This window comes from Littorina saxatilis, linkage group LG9, assembly GCF_037325665.1.
Source record: "Littorina saxatilis isolate snail1 linkage group LG9, US_GU_Lsax_2.0, whole genome shotgun sequence".
Taxonomy (NCBI): Eukaryota; Metazoa; Mollusca; class Gastropoda; order Littorinimorpha; family Littorinidae; genus Littorina; species Littorina saxatilis.
The window spans coordinates 64474690-64481093 of record NC_090253.1 but is presented as its reverse complement, the minus strand read 5'-3'; positions in this window follow the sequence as shown (position 1 = coordinate 64481093).

Sequence of the window (6404 nt, the reverse complement as noted above, 5' to 3'; positions counted from 1 at the left end):
ATTAACGAGGACAAACGTAATTTACAAACACCTAAGTACAACAATTTTTCTGTTTTAAAACTTCGGACACACATTTTCTCAAATAATATGAAATTCGCTGAACTTATCTTCTTTTCACTACACCTTATATTTTGATTCCCAAAAAATGGAGTTCTGCCTTTTTAAATTTACCAGTAACACAAACATTCGCTCTGACCAAACTATTTTTGTCCAGCAGTTTTACCGATACACAATCATTAAAAAAACACTACAAAAAGAGTTTTAAGTTAACCGACTTCGCTACCACATAAACAACCTTTTTTTATTGTCCCCAACATTCTGGTCAACGAAATCATTATTATAGACAGTCATTCTATTTAAGGACAATTATCACAGCTTTCGTTCAACCAGTTAAAAACAACAATTATAGTAAAAGCTACAGCGCGATCAACGTTTGCCCATTTACGAACTCGCGATGAGATTTGTTTCTTCTGGTCACCAAGCCTACCGTTTACAAACGCATGCGCACTAATTCAATCAATCAATCAATGACGCTTATATCGCGCATACTCCGTGTAGTGCTAGGACTAGCTGCAGAATAGGGGCTGAATTGTTCGGATTGGTATACCAACATGATACTTTATACAGTTAAAAAGACATCTCTCAGGATCCAAATGCCAGGGAGGGGCAACTTCTAAATGGTCTATGAACGAAAATATGACCTGTTTAGTAAGCATACCCTCAAAACGCACTTTTGCAGAAGGTGAACATTCAAAACACCAGTTCTTTGCAACTAAGAGTTTAGTTTACCTTTGAATTAACATTTATGTTTGCCTGTACCATGTTTCTAACATCAGGACAATAAACACACTGCAGGGGCGGATCCAGGGGGGGTTTCCGGGGTTTCCGGACCCCCCCCCCCCCTAAAAAAAGTATTAAAAAAATACATTTAAAGATAAAGAGAAACTGAAGGCTCAAATTGCACCAGATTCCTCCATTTTCCTTGATTTGTATCAACATTTTCCGGGGGGGCATGCCCCCGGCCCCCCCCACACACACCCCCAAGGAGCTGGCCTCTGTCTTCTAAATGACGGTTTCGGAAAGTAGTTGGGTAATTTGCTGGCTCAGGTTGCACCAGATCGGTCAATTTTCCTTGTATTGGTAATCTAATTTGTCTTCTTAAATATACTTTTTGAAGGTGTATTAGGGGAAGTTTCTTGGCTCAGATTGCACCAGATTGCTCCATTTTCGCGCACACAACTAAACGCTTCGCGTCGTCGAATTGTCCCTTTAAGAAATTTGGAAACCCCCATGATGTGATCCGCCCCTGCACTGGCTATTGACGTTTTATGATTATATACAATTGAATCGGTTTTCTTTTCAAGAACGGTACCGTCTAGTAACAATCGCAAGCTTGCACATTGACTTAAAATTATGCAAATGACAAATATTTTCTTGCTATTTGCTATCTTTGTGGAATGGGTTAATGATTCTGCTTTATTTTAAAGCAAAGACAGATGACACAACGTCACTACATACTGATGTAAAATATACTGTCCGGTCAATTGTCTACAGATAAATTCTCAACAAGGTTGTAGAGGCCCTCCTATTTATAAATACTGTACACAAGCTGTATTTCAACTATTCGTTAACAAAGAAATGCATTTCATGCATAATGCCAGAGTTTGAAAAAGAAACCTGTAAACATAGTTTCTTCTATATCCATAGCGATTTACTCACATAACCGGTTCATGAATTCAGTCTTTCAGTCACGCTGGCATTAGCCATCACAGAAGCAAAGAGGGGACACCCGCTGTGGCACAGCTACACGGACCTCTACAACCTTTCTTGCAGCTGCATTTTACTAGTTCAGAGCAGATCTTAGATGCATCTGGAAGTGATGTCCAAACAGGCGAATAAGTTCTATCAACTTCTTCCCAGCCCCAGCTTGCAGGATCTGGAATCTCTGGCTGCGGAATGAGAGCTTCCTTCCAGATGAGTGCATGCAGGATCGCTCTTTTCGTGTGTCCAAGAAGAGCAGCTTGAGTGGGTGGGGTGTTTTCCAGCATGCGCCCTTTCTTCGTGAACAGGTGTTTTCTGGCATCGTTCACCTTGTCGGAAACACTGGTCTTGTTGAACATCAACGAGACAAAGAGCTGAATCTGGCTGAACTTGTCCGGTGATGCAAGCACCCAAAGGAACAGCTGTGAATTCTGGATCAGACATCCACACTTCCCAGCATCTCTTCTTACTGACACCAAAGAAAGATGACACAGTGTCGCAGCCAGTCAGAGAATGAAACATCAGAGGTGCTGCTTATTTCTCTGGGCGTAGTCGTGAATAGGCAGAAGACGATAGTGGGATCCAGCACAAATGCCACCCACAGGTTTTACCATGGAGGGAATGGTAGTGTGTGAGCTGTTGCAAGCACCACTACATCAGTGTCTAAATTCCTGATCATGATGTCAGTGTGATTCATTCTGGCTAGGTCAGAACAGTTTACAACCAGTCTGGTGTCAGCCTCTACGTGTGAACAAGGGGACAGCCTGGCTCCTAATGGTCCTCACTAATGTCACTAGAACTAACAAAGTCCACACCTTGTGTTGCAATGACCACTTTCCCGTCTTCCTTGACGAGCTTCAGATTTTCAGACAGGATGAAACAGGAGGAATTCTGGCCGATTGCGTGACAGAGCAACGTCTCCGTTCACTCTTCTCCTCATGCCAGAGCCTCGTTTCTTCCTCACTGATAACTTCAGACTGTTGTCACGATAACAGTCCCAAACAATGTCAACGCGATCAGCGTTAGACAGGCACACCAGGACATATGCTAAAAAGACAGCATCACTGTACTCTTGGAATGTTTGTGCTTGGCGTGGCTTCAGAATGTGCACCAGCGCAGCACCATCAATGAGAACAGCTGATACTTGTGGTTCAGTGAGTACTGGGTCATGAGTTTTCTCAAAACAGTGCAGGAGATCGCTTTTGTTGCCGTGGCGCAATTCTCCAGAATCTGAGATTGATGGAGGGAATGACTGGTTTTCGTGCTGAAAGAATTCATCAAGGTCTCCTCCTCTAGCCTGACATCCAACATACAATCTTGCAAACAAACCACAGTTGGTCTTGGCTGTCTTCAGCTTCAGATTCTTCGTCATCTGAGTAGACTTGTTCTGATTTCTGAAAAGGGCTACCGGTACTCTGTTAAGGTGAATTGGGTCTGACAGTGGCTTTGACCTTAGCAGCAGCCTTTCAGCTAGTTTCAACCGGCTCAATCTGGTATCTTATCATGGCTTAACCTGAAGTGCAAAACCCTCGTCTGGCGATGTGAGCCAGTCCCAACATCGTGAGACGTAACTTGTTGTCAACTTGAGGGTCAATCTTCGAAGCAGCTTCCCGAATATGTGACTTAAGCTGGTATGTAGAACCTCCAGAAAGATTTCCAGTTTTGCCACAGTTAAACATACAGGTCTCTTGTGGAGAAACTTGCCCACTCTCTCTGCGTGATCTCTTTCCTGTCTCGCCTTCATCTTTTTCAGCTTCATTATGCCGTCTCTTTTCAGCTCTGTCCAACATTCTTTGGTTGTAGATAGCACGGCAGTTCTTGTGCCACCTAGCTCCATATGTTTGGCTAACTTCTTCTTCTTGTCGTTCGCTGTTATATCGTCAGTCCGAACTGCAGGGCGAAACGTGCTGTCCTCTCCAAGTCCTCTTTGAGGCCGTATAGCTTCTGGCCAGGTGGTGTCCCTCAGAGCACTGTGGTATGGACAAGCCTGCAGGATGTGCTCTGCTGTCTGATTCTTGCCACACGGACATAAGGGGGAGGGAACCAGCTTCAGCTTTGTGGCCATATGATGGTTTAGTCTGTTATGTCCAGTGCGGAGTCTGAGTAGGACGACTTGTTCTTCCTGACCCATCATTGAATTTGTCTATTTTCAGTGATGACTGAAACGCTCCAACTGCTTTAAAACCTTTTAAATGTCTCTCTGCTGTGCTGTAGCTTTCTTCGGTGGGATTTATCAGCTTTTCTGTTGTGTCCTTCTGGCAAAAGATGCACAGGCTCCAGTCCATGTGTTTACTCACGCCGCTTGCCATGTCTTCACTGCTTCAGTCTGAACACACACTGTTAAGTAACGCGTTGATATAAACATTGATATATACACATTATTTAGGTCCCTGGGCTCACCTGTATATCACCAAAGCTTTGGTGTGTTCCCTGGTCAATTCAAGCTTATTATTTACCTTCTTTTGTCTCTATTTGGGAGCACCTACAAATATAGCCTAACCCAAAGGTTCCAAAATATGATTTTTCGCTCATTTTTCAACCTTTTATTTATTTTTTTCACTTAAAGGCATTAAAAAGACAACAACAACCCAATAATATGGAGTTATTATGTTTATTCAGTCTTATATTATAGTTTATATGTGTTAAAACGCCCAAACTGTGTGTTTGACATTGTTCGCGTTTAGGCACTCCGTTGCCTAGCAACAAAATTTACCAAAGGACAAAAATTGCTTGCCCCCCCCTGGAATTTACATTCTTTGGATGTCTTCTAACAGCACACCAAATGATATGTTGGTATACAAATTTGAACAATCGTTTCAACTAGGGGCCCCACTAGTGGGTACAGTTCTAGGCGCTCTGCAGTGATGCCGTGTGAGATGAAATTTTATGCGGCCAGTAGATCGCAGCCATTTCGGCGCATATTTACCTTTCACGGCCTATTATTCCAAGTCACACGGGTATAGGTAGACAATTATTAACTGTGCCAAAGCAATTTTGCCAGGAAAGACCCTTTTGTCAATCGTGGGATCTTTAACGTGCACACCCAATGTAGTGTACAAGGGGGGAGGGTTCGGACACCGAAGAGAGTCTGCACACAAAGTTGACTCTGAAATAAATTTCCGCCGAACCTGGGATCGAACTCACGCTGACAGCGGCCAACTGAATACAAATCCAGCGCGCTACCAACTGAGCTATATCCCCGCCCCCAATTTTCTCGACCTTGACCTCAGAACTCTCGAAGCCACTACTTCGGCGTTCAATTTAGCTCGTGCATACCGAGTAGCTGGCAACTTTGCTTTCGAAGTTCCCACTTCCAATGTCAAGGGCCTCTCGCTTGACATAATTATACGACGATATCGCATCTCAAGGGTCCTTACCCATCCAAAAGAAACCTCCAGCGCATACTACAATTGCAGGACATTCCGTTTTTAAAGGCAGCTCATTGGGAAATTATCTCAGACACAATATCGAAGACGTGAAATGCGTCAATCGAGCAACTGTCGTAACTTGGCTACAATGAGACGGTCTCCTACCTTACACCATAGACACGGACTGTGACATTCATGTTTAATTTAGGTGAAATGCTTAAAACAGAGTGACTCAAAAGCGACAGTTCGATCAGTTACTGACCGAAAAAAACGTGCTCGAGTCATTCGGCGAAGGTGGCGAGCTTTCAAACCAGCACGACTGAATAACTCAGAATGCCTTTTTTCATCATGCCTCTATTCTACACGAGTAACATGGTGCAGTGGTAACGGTTCCGGACTCTCGTTCAGTTGCTCCGGGTTCAAGTTCCGCCGGGAGCTATATATTTTTTATTAATCTTTTCCTTTTTTAAGCCTCCGCAATTGCATTCCGGCTGCAAAAACCGGGTTTTGCCTCTGTGTTAATTTTATTCATTTGCAAAAGAAACCTTCCTATGCTTTGAAAAAATCATATCATGTCTTGACTTTCAACTGTACGCGCGTGTGTATATGTGTGTCACTACGGTGAGTATGTGTGTCACTGCGGTGAGTATGTGTGTGTGTGTGTGTGTGTGTGTGTGTGTGTGTGTGTGTGTGTGTGTGTGTGTGTGTGACGTGTCACTTGTGTCATCATAGTTTCAGTGTGTGTATGAGTGTAGATTGAGAGAGAATGAGAGAAAGTGAGAGAGAGTGAGTGTGTGGTTATTTGTTTGTGACTGTGTGCGTGCGTGTATGGGTGCGTGTGTGTGTGTGTATATGTGTGCGCGCGAGCGCGCGCGTGTGTGTGTGTGTGTGCAGTGTGTGGTGTGTGTGTGTGTTTATGTGTGCCGTCAGTGTCACTTGTGTCATAGTGTCAGTATATGTGCATGAGTGTACGTTTGTCTGTGTGTGCGTATGTCGTAAGAGAGAGAGAGAGAGAGAGAGAGAGAGAGAGAGAGAGAGAGAGAGAGAGAGAGAGAGAGAGAGAGAGAGAGAGAGAGAGAGAGCGACACTTCTTTGGCAATTTTGGACCAGACAGCGTCTTTATGTTTAACAGTTAGACTGTTCTGAAATTTGGACAGAATAACCGTTCTTTCGTTCTGTCAAGAGTACAGCAATTTCACCATCTGAAAAAGGCGCAGAACGCCCCTCTGTGTCTACTTTCTTTTTGAGCGGCACACGTGCCTTGCCATTTTCGTT